The sequence below is a fragment of the Zonotrichia albicollis genome, chromosome 1 (genome assembly GCF_047830755.1).
Source record: "Zonotrichia albicollis isolate bZonAlb1 chromosome 1, bZonAlb1.hap1, whole genome shotgun sequence".
In the NCBI taxonomy this organism is placed as follows: Eukaryota; Metazoa; Chordata; class Aves; order Passeriformes; family Passerellidae; genus Zonotrichia; species Zonotrichia albicollis.
In genome coordinates, this window is record NC_133819.1 from 145,568,081 (window position 1) to 145,580,076 (window position 11,996).

At 44.9% G+C, this 11,996-nt stretch overlaps 1 protein-coding gene across 1 annotated transcript in view; it reads right to left on the bottom strand.

The window, feature by feature from the left end:
• ASAP1 (ArfGAP with SH3 domain, ankyrin repeat and PH domain 1) overlaps window positions 1–2,574 on the bottom strand; it is a 173,751-nt gene extending 171,177 nt beyond the window's left edge. Inside the window, exon 1 of the mRNA XM_074556998.1 lies at window positions 2,537–2,574. The gene's annotated coding sequence lies outside the window, so the exon portion shown is untranslated. The remainder of the gene's footprint in view (window positions 1–2,536) is intronic.
• Between the last annotated feature and the right edge of the window lie 9,422 nt (window positions 2,575–11,996).

Consider the following 11,996-nt stretch of genomic DNA (forward strand, 5'->3'; position numbering starts at 1 on the left):
ATTTCTCTTGAATGCCAGATGAATGTTTATCCATAACTGTAGCTTGTTCTGTTTTGGGATTTTTCTCTCACAGAACATGAAGAATCTCTGCAGAGATTTTGGCACAAAGCCTCCATACATCTTGCCCTGGGCCGAGTGATGAGCAGGGACATGAATGTGCTCACATAGGTCAGTTCACAGCATGCATGAGAGAGTCCTTGCTGCACACTGTGGGCAGAGAGCCTCTTTTCTTAGAACTAGTCATAACTAAAGGAATTAGCCATCCTTTCTTCCTGAAAAACTTCAGGAGCTAGGCCCTCAAACAACCCTCTTAAATACCTTTGAAAATCCCAGCCATGGTATACTCAAGAGCCCACTTTTAGTACCACTTGTAGCAGCCTGAGTGGCAGTGAAGGGTCAGGTCTCCCAGGACTGGGAAATGCTACAGATGTCATCATAAGCCAAATAATAGCAGTAGCTGTGCTAAAATTCATACGGACATGTTGTGCAGAGACACATGGGTGCTCTGCATGGAGGGCAACCTTGCCTTGGAATCTCTGAAAGGCTGCAGAAAGTAATGGGGGAGGGAGGCAGGAAACCACCTTGGAAGCCAAGACTTTTGTGGCCAAGAAGGGAAGAAGAAGTGCTTTGGGTCTTGTGCAGGTGAGGATTTGCAGACTCATGAGGTCAATGTTTGTGCTCAGGGCTGTGAGCTGTGCACAGCAAGGGGGGCTGTCTCTGTGCTCAGCAGCTGTGTGGGATGCTGATCCCAAGATTTAACAGCAGCAGAGCCCCAGTCATCTTTCTCTGGATGGATGTGTCTTGTGGTCTTGTGACTTGGTATTTCTGAGAACTGAGAGCTCAGGAACTGCCTCATTCCCTTTTTCTTGTCCTTTGCCCTGCCTAGGTGGAGACGTCCCCATCTGCCAAGGTCTGCTGTGTGTCAGTGCAGAGAAATAAACACAGCCTGAGCAGACTGTTGTGGTTTCTGATTTGCTTGCCTATATATTCAGAAACTATCAATATGTTCTGAGCAAATCAACATGGCTTTAATGATTGGGAAGGAAAAGAAACAAACTCTGGTCATTAAGTGCTAATCACACAGTTACTATATTACATAGTCAGACCTGGCAATGAAATACCCATCTCACTGCCTGCAAAGAGATCTCTGAATCAATTTTTTGCATTAACATTTCATTCCTTCCCATACTAGACATTTGTTCAGCTTGTTTATACTCACGCCACATGGCCACAAGCTGTGTAGTTAGTAATGAATGAGGGGAGACATTTATCTTTGGAAACTTAGGCCAAGCCAAAAAGTTGATGGCTTGTTTTTGTAGAAGAACAACACATGTGAGGTTTACTCAGATAAATCCCACCAGTGGAAATGGGATTGCCTATGTTAATTGCCCACATAATAAATTCCGGTAACAGCAGTCAGGGTTTTACAGCCTGCAGAGGGTTTTCAGCATTCCATTACTGATGATGCCAGCAATGCAGGGAAGTTCAGTGCCATGGTGTCCTAAGCACAGGCAGGTCTGAGAGCTGGGTTCAGCCCCTGGACACCAGCTCCTGACTGCACCTTCTGCCAGGGTCTGAGCTTGGGTTGGAGCTGGACTGCCACATCCCTGCCCCAGCACCTCAGCCCCTGCTGGTGTTAGGGTCCCTTCACAAACATACCAAAATGACAAGTTTTTTAGCAGTTCCCTCCTCCTCCCAAACCACAGCCATGCTTAAACCCACCACTGAGGCAGCCAAGAGAGGCTGCTTCCAGGGGTGCCAAAGAGCATTCTGCTGTGGTTGCTGAAGCATGCTAACCTTCACCACTTTTTTTTACCCTTGTTTTGCTCTATTTGGTCAACCCAGAACAGCGAGTGCCCTTGGAAGGTGATGGCATGCACAAGCAGGTGTGTGGCACGTGTGTGCCCTGCCCATTGCAGCCTCCTTGCCTAGGAGAATAGAAAGATTTTGGCAATTTTGTGTGTACAGAGGCTGTGCTTCTGCTGCCTCCCACTTCCCTTCCTCCTGCATTTACGGCAGCAACTCCCAGAACTCTTTTTCCCTTCTTACCCAGTTCAGTTTCCTTGTTTACTTCTCTCGTCCCATCCCATGCAAAAGGCACATGAACAAAGCAAAAGGAGCTCAATACATGTCAAAGTCTGAAACTCAGAAAACGAGTTATGCAATTTTCCCTGCCTAAGCTGCTTAAACCTTATGAGAACAAAACATTCCAGTAACTTTTTTGGAATAAAACCCTGTGATTGAGAGAGAGCACAACAAGCCATTTGCATGCACAGCCCCAGTGCTATCTCCAGGCTGGTATTTTGCGGGAGTATGGTGGAACTGAGCTCTCCAGAGCTGGTTTGTGTAGAGGCACACATTTCTCCTCTTCTTACAGCTTAGAGCAGCTAATCTAAAATTTAATTTCCTGAAAGCCACCATTCTCACAAACACAACCAGGTGCCCATTCTAGGATAAATCCATTTTATATCTCCAGCCTGAGTAAAATGAATCTACTATTCTAAAATCTACAAGGGTAAGTGGATCTGATACTCACGTGGACATGATCCTTTTCTGCTGGGAAGCTCTTACACATAGAAACATTAACAGGATTTACAAAATCCATCTGTTTGCAACACCAGCATCTCGGAGTGCAGTCAATGCATTCAGACTGTAAGTCACAGCAGGTGCACAACTGTGGCTGACTCACACAGCATACAGAGAGCCCAGTGCTGCTCCCCGTTTCCTCTCTCTGACAAAGAGCACATTTTTACTCACAGAACCATTGAGAAAAGCTGATTCGAATTTGCCAAGTCAGAAAATTCAGAGCTCAAATTACTGGAATCGGTGGATGCAATAGGGAGATTTGGAAAGTTGAAGTACAGCAACAAGATGCAAAGCATTTCCACTGGCACTCCCAGAGCCCCCTGCAGCTGAGGAGCTCTAAGCTACTTATGGATATTAATGAATTAAAGCTACAGCATTCCTGAGAGCTGGGTAATTTTATTATCCCTTCTGCTAAGAGGAAAACTGAAACACAGAGAGAGAAAGTGGCTGGGCTGTGGTTTGTCTGCTCAGCTGCTGGAGGAGGAGGCTTTGGGATTTCAGTGCAAACCACATGGGGGTGGCATTAGAGGAGAGTTGTCTCTTCCTGCGAGCAGGACTGGTATCTAGTGAGCAGTTCTTCTCATATGGACATAAATTAAACATACTCTGCTTTGCAAATCTACCACAGGTCTTCTCTCTGCTGTCTTGCTGGGGTTCCCAAAAATCACAGCAGGAGAGGAGGTGGGGCTAGCTCACTCAGTATGGGATCCTCAGAGGGGAATAAGGAGGAAGGATCGGACATAAGCTGGCATTTACTTGGGCTTAATTCTGGTATGGGATAAAAAGGACCCTTTCCACATATTGAGTGTTCTGGAACTGACCAGGGAATTGATCTTTGCAAATACAAGAGTGAATCGCTTGGGGCTGCCAAGGCAGCTTTGTTTGGCTGTTTTTTCTGAGCTGTCTTTTCTTTCCACTGTTGTTTCTGTCATCCAGGTTGTTTTCATGTCAGGTTTTGAACAGGTGGCCCACCCATGCCAGCCTCCATAAAGGGGAGCAAACCCCACTCCTTCAGGAAATTAAATAATGGAAATGCTAATTCAGAAGAATTAGGAAATTATGAAAACAGACCAGACCCGACCAGCTGGGAGGCTTGCTACAGTTTCCTCATTTAATTTGATTTAAATGGAAATCTGGTGATTGGCTTCATTCAGGGAAACCCCAAACCTGGATGTGGGTGTCAGTGGTCTCACAGACTAGCTATACTGCAGCATGTGGGGATGGAAATAGTGCCCAATTTTTGATCTGCACCTGGACTTATCAGATGGCTTCCCTGCATTGCCACTGGGGAGATATCAGCCCTTTGAGTTCCCCTAGATCTGCTGCCTGCTCCAAGGTGTGTGGATTATTGCCTACAAGGGCTGGTTCCTCTCATTTCATTGCTAGAGGAGACTCAGTGATGGTCTGGGATGCACTTCTCTGTATTCTATTTGCCTTCACATAATTTAATTTACCTTCACGTGTTCGGATGACTCCCACCCTCCCATTCCAGATAAATGCTTGGCTAAAGCAAGGGCACAGTGTTAATGCACTGCAGGCAGTGGTGCTGGGAGATGTGGCTCCCTGTGACTGTGCTCACACAACACAAAGGCTGCAGGGAGGCAGCTGGGGCTTGGCAGAACTGTTCAGCTGAGTTTGACTCAGTGCTAGCAGGATATAAACAGCAAGGACACAAAGCTCGGAAATTCATTTACCTTCTCTCTCAAATGCTTTTTGCAGGTCACTAAGATGTTTGCAGTGTTAATGTGGCCTGACAGATCCCACACTAATAGCAGTTTCCTGGATGCTGTCCTGGATTTGCTGTCCTCTTGTAAACACTAACTCACACCACATCTTGCTGCTGTCTGTGTTTCCAAGGCCTCCTCATGATAATCTCAGTGATGCTGTTGAAGATTTGCAGGAGATGTCTGTAGCAGGTTTTTTTTTTTATTCAGTGCTTGCTTGTTTTTCTGCTGTTTTCTTCTGGCTGTACTTCCTTTTTTTTTTTTTTTTTTTCTTTTTTTTCTCTCCTTATTCTGGGAAAGAGATCTGTGAAGGTGAGTCATGTGTCACACACATGGGGAAGGATTTTACTTCTGTTTTCCTGTCAGGAGGGTTGAGTCAAGAAGGACCTTTTGTCTGGAAATGTTTCATCACAAGCAGAGCTGTGTCAGTGAGCTGTGAATGGAGAGGCTGCTGAAGCAAGAGCAGCTCCTTCAATTGCCACCTGACATGGGCTGGAAAAGGCAAACTGCAGTAACAAAATATGAGAGGTCTTTGGTACAACTGGCAGCCAGTTTGCTTCTCCATCTTTTGGAGTCTCAGCACAGCAGTTGGGGTCCTCTAGCTCACACTCCTTTAAGAACTGGTCCTGTTTAACGCCCATGCCATGGTGAGACACGCTGCTCATGCATGGTCTGGTGCAGTGGCTGGGCTGCTGCAGTCTGATGTCACAGTGCAGAAAAGCAGAAGAGGGTGTTTGTGTGAAACCAGTGTGTTTTCTTTCTGGCCATGCCATGGTGTGCAGCCTAATGGAAGCACCACTGGCAGTTTTGCTGCTCTCAGTGTGACCCATCTTCCCTTGCAAGGTGACAGGGGTGGTTTCTGGGTGGGTTGGAGATGGCAGGGATGGATTCTCAGTGCTTCCCTGTGTCCATGCAGGATGGGCCCAGTTCCCAAATGGTCTCATGATGGTTTCTCATCAGGGGAGAGGGAGGTGCCCTTGGCAGGGGAAACAGCCCTGCCTGGCCTGTGCCCTGTGGGGCATATCTGGGTTCATGCTGAAGAAGTTGAGTTTCATCTCACTGTGGGCCCTGTGGTGCTTTACTTGCTGAATGTCCTTTTCTGATTAAACAGGTGAAACATGAAACCCAAACAATGAATAAGTGAAAGCCTCTTTCATTTTCTATTGCTCTTTAGTAGATGCAAATTAGTTCTTTTGGGAGGGCAGCTCACCTCAGCTCTCAGTGGCTGATTTCCCAGGGACAGGGAGGGGAGAGATGCAAATTAAAGGTCTGTAGACCTTTTCCCAGCTGATAGCACTGTCTGCTTTTGCACCCACATGAAAACAGCTCTGCCTCAGTGTCCCCTCCTCAGCAGAGTGCCTGGAAGTACCACAGACTCCTACAATGCTAAACAACATCTGAGGCCTTGCCCACGTCTCACAGAAACTTGACCCAGATTCTCCATCAAAACACCTGCATTACCAACTTCCCCAAGCAGCACATCACAGTAAGCATTTTTCTTTTTTTCCTCCACTGAATTATTATTATTTTTTTAATGTGGCTGCAAAACAGATTCTTATTTGATTTATTCTGAGTTGACCTAAATATTTTGCTTTTCTCTTCTGTTGGGTGCAGTATTTTTACTGCAGGCTCTAGGCAACATTGCAGAGATCTGGGGGAGACAGGTTTCTGGATGTGTGAATGCAATGAGAAGTGATTGGATACTGTGGAATATGATAATAATAACTGCTGTGAGGCTTCTGTGAAGTTGGACCACACTGAAAGAATTAACAGAATTGATATTTACGTTATATGTTGTGATTAAGGTGTCCAGTATAATTTAAGAATTGATTTCAGTGAGATTAGAGGGGAGAAAATATGCTTTCCGAATACAGGGCACGTATATTAACCTGAATACAGGTTCATATATGCTACATGATATTTTTTTAAAATGCTTCGTTTAGGAATTTGGTTTCTTTAAAAATGTCATGCTTTGATACTGAAGTCCAGCTCCACAATTTCGTACTTTCTCATGATATCCCAGGCCTGGGAAGTGCAGAGCAATGAAGACAGCAAGGGCTATTTTTATAGAGTACTTTGCCCCCCTATTGTCCTGGACTTTATTTCAAGCAAAGAAATTTGGTAGCGGCCTGCAAAGGCAGAGCAGAAGATGCAGCCTGCACCTTTACTTTCTGAGAGGACAGAGACTCGTATTTCAGTGGAACTTCCGAGAGCCCAGCAGTGCTATGGTTACCCTCAGCTGTGCTGGCCTGAGGGGGATGTGACACAGTTCTAACATTTTCTCTGTGGCTTTTCCCCAGCTGAAGCACAGCCACACTGCTGCCCAGTCACCCTGGGGCTGGGGACAGAGCTTCAGCTGCAGCAATGCTGCTCTCCTGATCCCTGTCAGAAGCACTCCTGATGGAAAGATCTTGTCTTTTGGGGGTAAAGTAGGAAGTGTTTTTGTTATACCAACATCATTTCACTTTGGCAATAAAAGTGCCAGTCTAAGAGCACCTGACCAGCAAAGCAGCCCTGGGGCAGAGGTAACCCAAGCCCTGCTCCTCTTACAGCAAGATGCACTGCAATAGGCTTCTGAGGACACTGACAGATATTGAGTGAACACAGAGTATTGCTCAACCTTGGTGAATTTTTCCTCATGCTCAGCATGGTTTATTTTGGACATTACTGCTGCCAGGAAGAGCTACAGTGGAGCTGGAAGGTTTTTAGGCAGATGCAAGGTATCCTCCAGCAGCATTTTGCTTATCTGCTGCAGCACCTGGTGTCAGACATGGCTTCTGAGGGCTGTTTCTGCAGTTTGGTTATACAGAACAACATCAGCAGTTATTTGGTGAAAGTTAATTTTCAGATGAAAATTATGGCTGGGGCAATGAATGATGGATTCTTTTTCCCTGGGTGTGTGTGACAAGTCTCCCCAAGGATGGTTGGCCACACTTCACAGCACAGCAGAGAGACCTTTCCTCTCACTCACAAAGCCATCCAGTTTTCCAAGTCCTTCTTATGTTGTCCCAAGCTCAAATCCTTTCCAATTGTCTTTTAGGCAGGAAGACTTGCCAGTTCCCGACATGCATGTGCTCACATGAACACAGAGGAAACACTATTTAATACTCACATGCATTATATTTAACATCTGCCCAACTTCAGCAAAACAGGAGTCAGACCAAAATTGTAGCTCATTGTTTTTAATCAAAGGAATACCAGTCTTGCCAATTGTGGTGTATGATTTTCCAAATGAACTAAAGCAGTGTCCACAGCTGAATATGATATGGTCTTGTGCAATACCACCACTTGTTTTTGCATGCCCACAAATGGCAAGGCACAGACTGGTGTAAAACAGAAGACATGAAGAGCTTCCATCATGAGAACAGAATGAACTGGAAGGAAATTGAGCCCAAGCTGCTTTCTATACTGTTTACTACAGCAGTAGCCAGCTATGGACCAAGAGATGTTTCTCCCAGCAAAGATAAACAGGGCTGATGATCTGTGTCCCTTATGGTGACTGTGGTCATATCATACTGACAGCTAATGGGACCAAGTATAGAGACAAGCTGAAGGTGGGAGGTGCAGTTGTGGCTCTGGAGAGGATTCCCATCTTGTTCTTGCACAGATAAGGACACCACAAAGCAAGAAATGTAAAGAGGCACAGACTCTCAGAAAAGTGTGTAAAGCTGAGGTGATCAGAGCTTTCCCTCAAACTTAGAGAAGGGCCAGGAAACAGCACTGAGGTAAGACCAAGTCTCCACCATGAAGTGTCACACTCCAGTAGTGCCACTGTCTGTCCCTTGATCTTTAATCCAACAGCATTTCTAAAACTTTTCTGCTTGAGCTGTAGGAGGCTCCAAAGGTTGCCCTGACTCTGGGTATGATATCTGTGAGTCATCCTGGGGCACAGATTGCATCTCCACATGTAATTTCTCTTCCAGCACCAAGGGTGGATGTGTGACTCCTTCCATGTGACTGTTCCTGCTCCTGTTTGACATCTCCATCCATTGGCAACATCTGGCATTTGGAATTTACTGTGAGAGTAAAAAAAAATATTCTTATAGCACATCATCTCTGAGAAGGTAGCTGCTGTTCTCTTTCCTGTCTGATTTTAGGATTCTGATAAATGAAGAGGAAGGAAGGACAGCAGGGTCAAGCAGGCTGCTCCTTCTCCCCAAGCACTGTGACCCACACATGGAGCTGCTTTAAAGCAGTTCTGCTCATCACAGAGCAGATGGCTCCTGGAAGAAGGAGTATGTTTAGAAGTGTAGATACTACTGTGCTATAAACAAACTTCCCTTTTAAACAACTTATTTTAGTGCTGGCTGTGGATAAACATCATCTTATTTTAATCATCAACTGCTTTGGCAGCAGCAGCACCCACTGCTGCCACTCCAGGTCTTGATCTGACATCATAAACCCCCTAAATATTTCCTCTCCTGGGTGGTTTTGATTAAATAACCTCACAGCTTGAAAATGGATGCACTTAATTCACATGTAGCAAGGTTTATGATGTCAATATGATAATCTTGTTATTATAATCTTTTTTTTAAAGCTAGTAACCATGAAAACAGCACAGGCAGGCCTGGCCACAGTGATTTCAAAGGCAGAGGAGAGGACATCCTAGTTCAGAGAGGATCTAAGTACTTACAGGTGGCCTCTCTCAGCCAGCAGGGTCCTAACTCCTTCTCCACAGGTCTATTTTGAGGATCATCCTTTGCATTTTGCATATGTCTGTGAAAGCCATTCAGTGGATGAAAAACCAGAACTGTCTCATTTAGTGAGGAGAATGTCATTAAACAATGGAATTTTGGAGGGATTTGTTCAGTGTTTGGCTCAGGAGATGGACAGGGAGATCCCGACTGGGAGTTTAGATTGTCCCAGAACCAAGTGATTCTTCACCCAGGGTTTGAATGCTGCTGTGTTGTGTGAGATACCACCAGGGAAATGCTGTTGCCACACCAGTTCACTGTCAGGGAAGGAGTGACCTAGACTTGCTCAAAGGCAGAACAAAATTGGTTTATAAAAGACCTGCTTGTTGTCACTGATGCTGAAGTTCATGGAATTTTCTATTTTAATATTGTTCCCTGTGTGTTCATCATGCTGTGGCAGCCCAAACATCAGGTTTGCTGCACCAGCACTCCCTTGAGATGTGCTTGAATTCCAGGATGGATGACCCTTCTCTTCACCTACCTTCAGTTTTATTTACAAGCTGAGAAGTCAGTAAAAAAAGATTTTAATTTGTGTTCAGAGCCTGGAGGAAGATTTTGAAATGAGTTGCATACATGGCTTTCTCTGCAGTAACTTATTCATTGTCCAGTACAGAGCAGCATTTAGCCTTAGGTTGTGTATGTTCCCATTTTATGGCAATAAAAGAGGCAGCAGTGTGAAAAGCTCTTAAGAGCTCTTCAGAGCAAATGTTTCATAATTTTAGGCCATGACAAAATAAAAGTCACTGAAAAAATTCAGAATGCACAATCCCTAGCCCAGAATTCAGCAGCTGCCAAACACTAAGAATAAACATCTCCTGAACCGGCAGCAGGCTGCTGGATCTGAATGATGACATAAACCTATTTAGTTTAACTGCAAATGCTGCTCAGTAAGGTTGCTCCTACTATTTTTTTCCCTTCACTACATTCATTGTCATAATAGTTAATCATCTGGTTGTTTGCCTACATTTTTCTTACATATGTACTACTCTTAAAGTCACAGTACATTTCTGATGCTGGTTTTGGAGGCTGTGATTATTGTCCATCAGTGGGTGGGTCCATGGGAATCTGAGGAGGTTTAACAGGACCAAGTGAAAGGTGCTTTATCCCCAGTGTCAACACAGTCTGGGAGATGAGCACATCAAGAGCAGCCCTCTCAAAAAGCACTGGGTGTGCTGTGGAAGAAATGCAGGACAGGACTTGGCAAGTGCACTCACAGCCTGGAAAGCCAAACATGTCCGGGGCTGCACCCAAAGCCCTGTGGGCAGCAGGGCAGGGAGGGGATTCAGCTCCTCTGCTCTCATAGGCCCCCACCTGGGTCCTGCATCCAGTTCTGGGGTTCTCAGCACAGGAAGGACTTTGGTCTCTTGGAGAGAGCCCAGAGGAGGCCACCAAGGTGATTAAAGGGATAGAGAACCTCTCCTGTGAGGAGAGGCTGGGAGAATTTGGATTCTTTGGGTTGGAAAAGAGAAGGCTTCAGAGTGGCATAAATGGGACATTCCAAGGGAAGAGAATGGAAGGGAAGGGAGGCTACAGGAAAGATGAAGAGAATTTTTTTTATAAAGGAATGCAGTGATAGGATAACTGGTAATGGCTTCAAATGGAAGGAGAGTAGCTTTAGATCAGATGTTAGGAAGAAATTCCTTAAAATGAGCATGTTGAGGTACTGGAACAGGTTGGCCAGAGAAGTTGTGGATGCTCCATCCCTGGAAGTGTTCAAGGCCAGTTTGGACAGGTCTCTGAGCAACCTGGTTGAGTGGGAAGTGTCCCTGCCTATGGCAGGGGTTTGGACCTAAGTGATCTCTAGGGTCCCTTCCAACACAAACTGTTCTGTGATTCTCTGGATTCCATGAATTTTTCAGAAAGTAAAATTTTGAATCCAGAAGGACATCTTGAACAAAGGACATTCTTCTTTGTTTTCAGCCCTGGAGTGGATCTGTGCATCCCAGGAGTATGAAATATCTTCTTCAGGTTTAATTATTGACAAACAATCTATGGAAACTGTGTATGAGAAATAGATCCATCATGCTTATGTGCTGAACATACAAAGGGGAAAAGTATGGCAGGAGTGTCTCTCTTGCCCAGATAAGCAGGTACATGTTGCTGTAAGAAGCCACACTGATGTTGATATGTTAGCCACATAATTGCTTCTAAAGAGTGTAAGAAATCAAAACCCCAAAAAAATTTCTAAGGAAAATGTGTATAGAATGAAATTCAGTTCTGCAAACAAACACAAACCCAGCTCCAGTACTTGAACAAATGTATTTCTTGAGAGGTAATGTGCAGTACTATAGTTAAAGACCAGGCCATTTTTCTTATGGGCATTGGACAGAGTTAAGGATGTGCAGCTAAGCTTTTTTTAACTGCAGACCTAAGGCAGTTATTTTTAATTATCCAGATTACTAGCTCATCATTTATAAATGAGTTAAGTATTTTTAGTTCTCCTGATTTTACACCACCTACTCACAGAGCTTTCTTGCTCTCACATATCAGTGTGGACTTGTAACAAATCAAAAAAGATGATGTTAGAACTCAGTCAAGAGATCCTGCAGCCAAAAGTGACAGCTCTCTGAATTTCTTGACTGGGCATGTTAAGTGGAAACAAAGCATGCCAATAAAATGCTGGAGCTCATCTGGAAGGATGTTGCAGTCAAAGAATCATTTTCCTGTTACATTTTTGGTTCTACCATGCCCTGAGGCTGGTGCATGATCTGAGTTTCTGCACCTCAAGGGCATGAGGGTTAGGGGAAACAGCAAGGAAAGTGACCAGCATAACTTAGGGATTGGAGAAGCTGCTGTATGAGAAGGAACTGGAAAAGCTGAGGCTCTTCTGGCTGAAGACAAAGCTGAAGGGGGGATATGATGGGGACTGAGCCTTGAGGAGGTGCTGGGTTGTGACTGCAGAGCAGTTACAAAACACCAGAACTGCCTGACACCCACTGAAACCAGCAGAGGATCTTTTAAAAGCACAAAAAAAGAAAGAATTGCTTTGGTG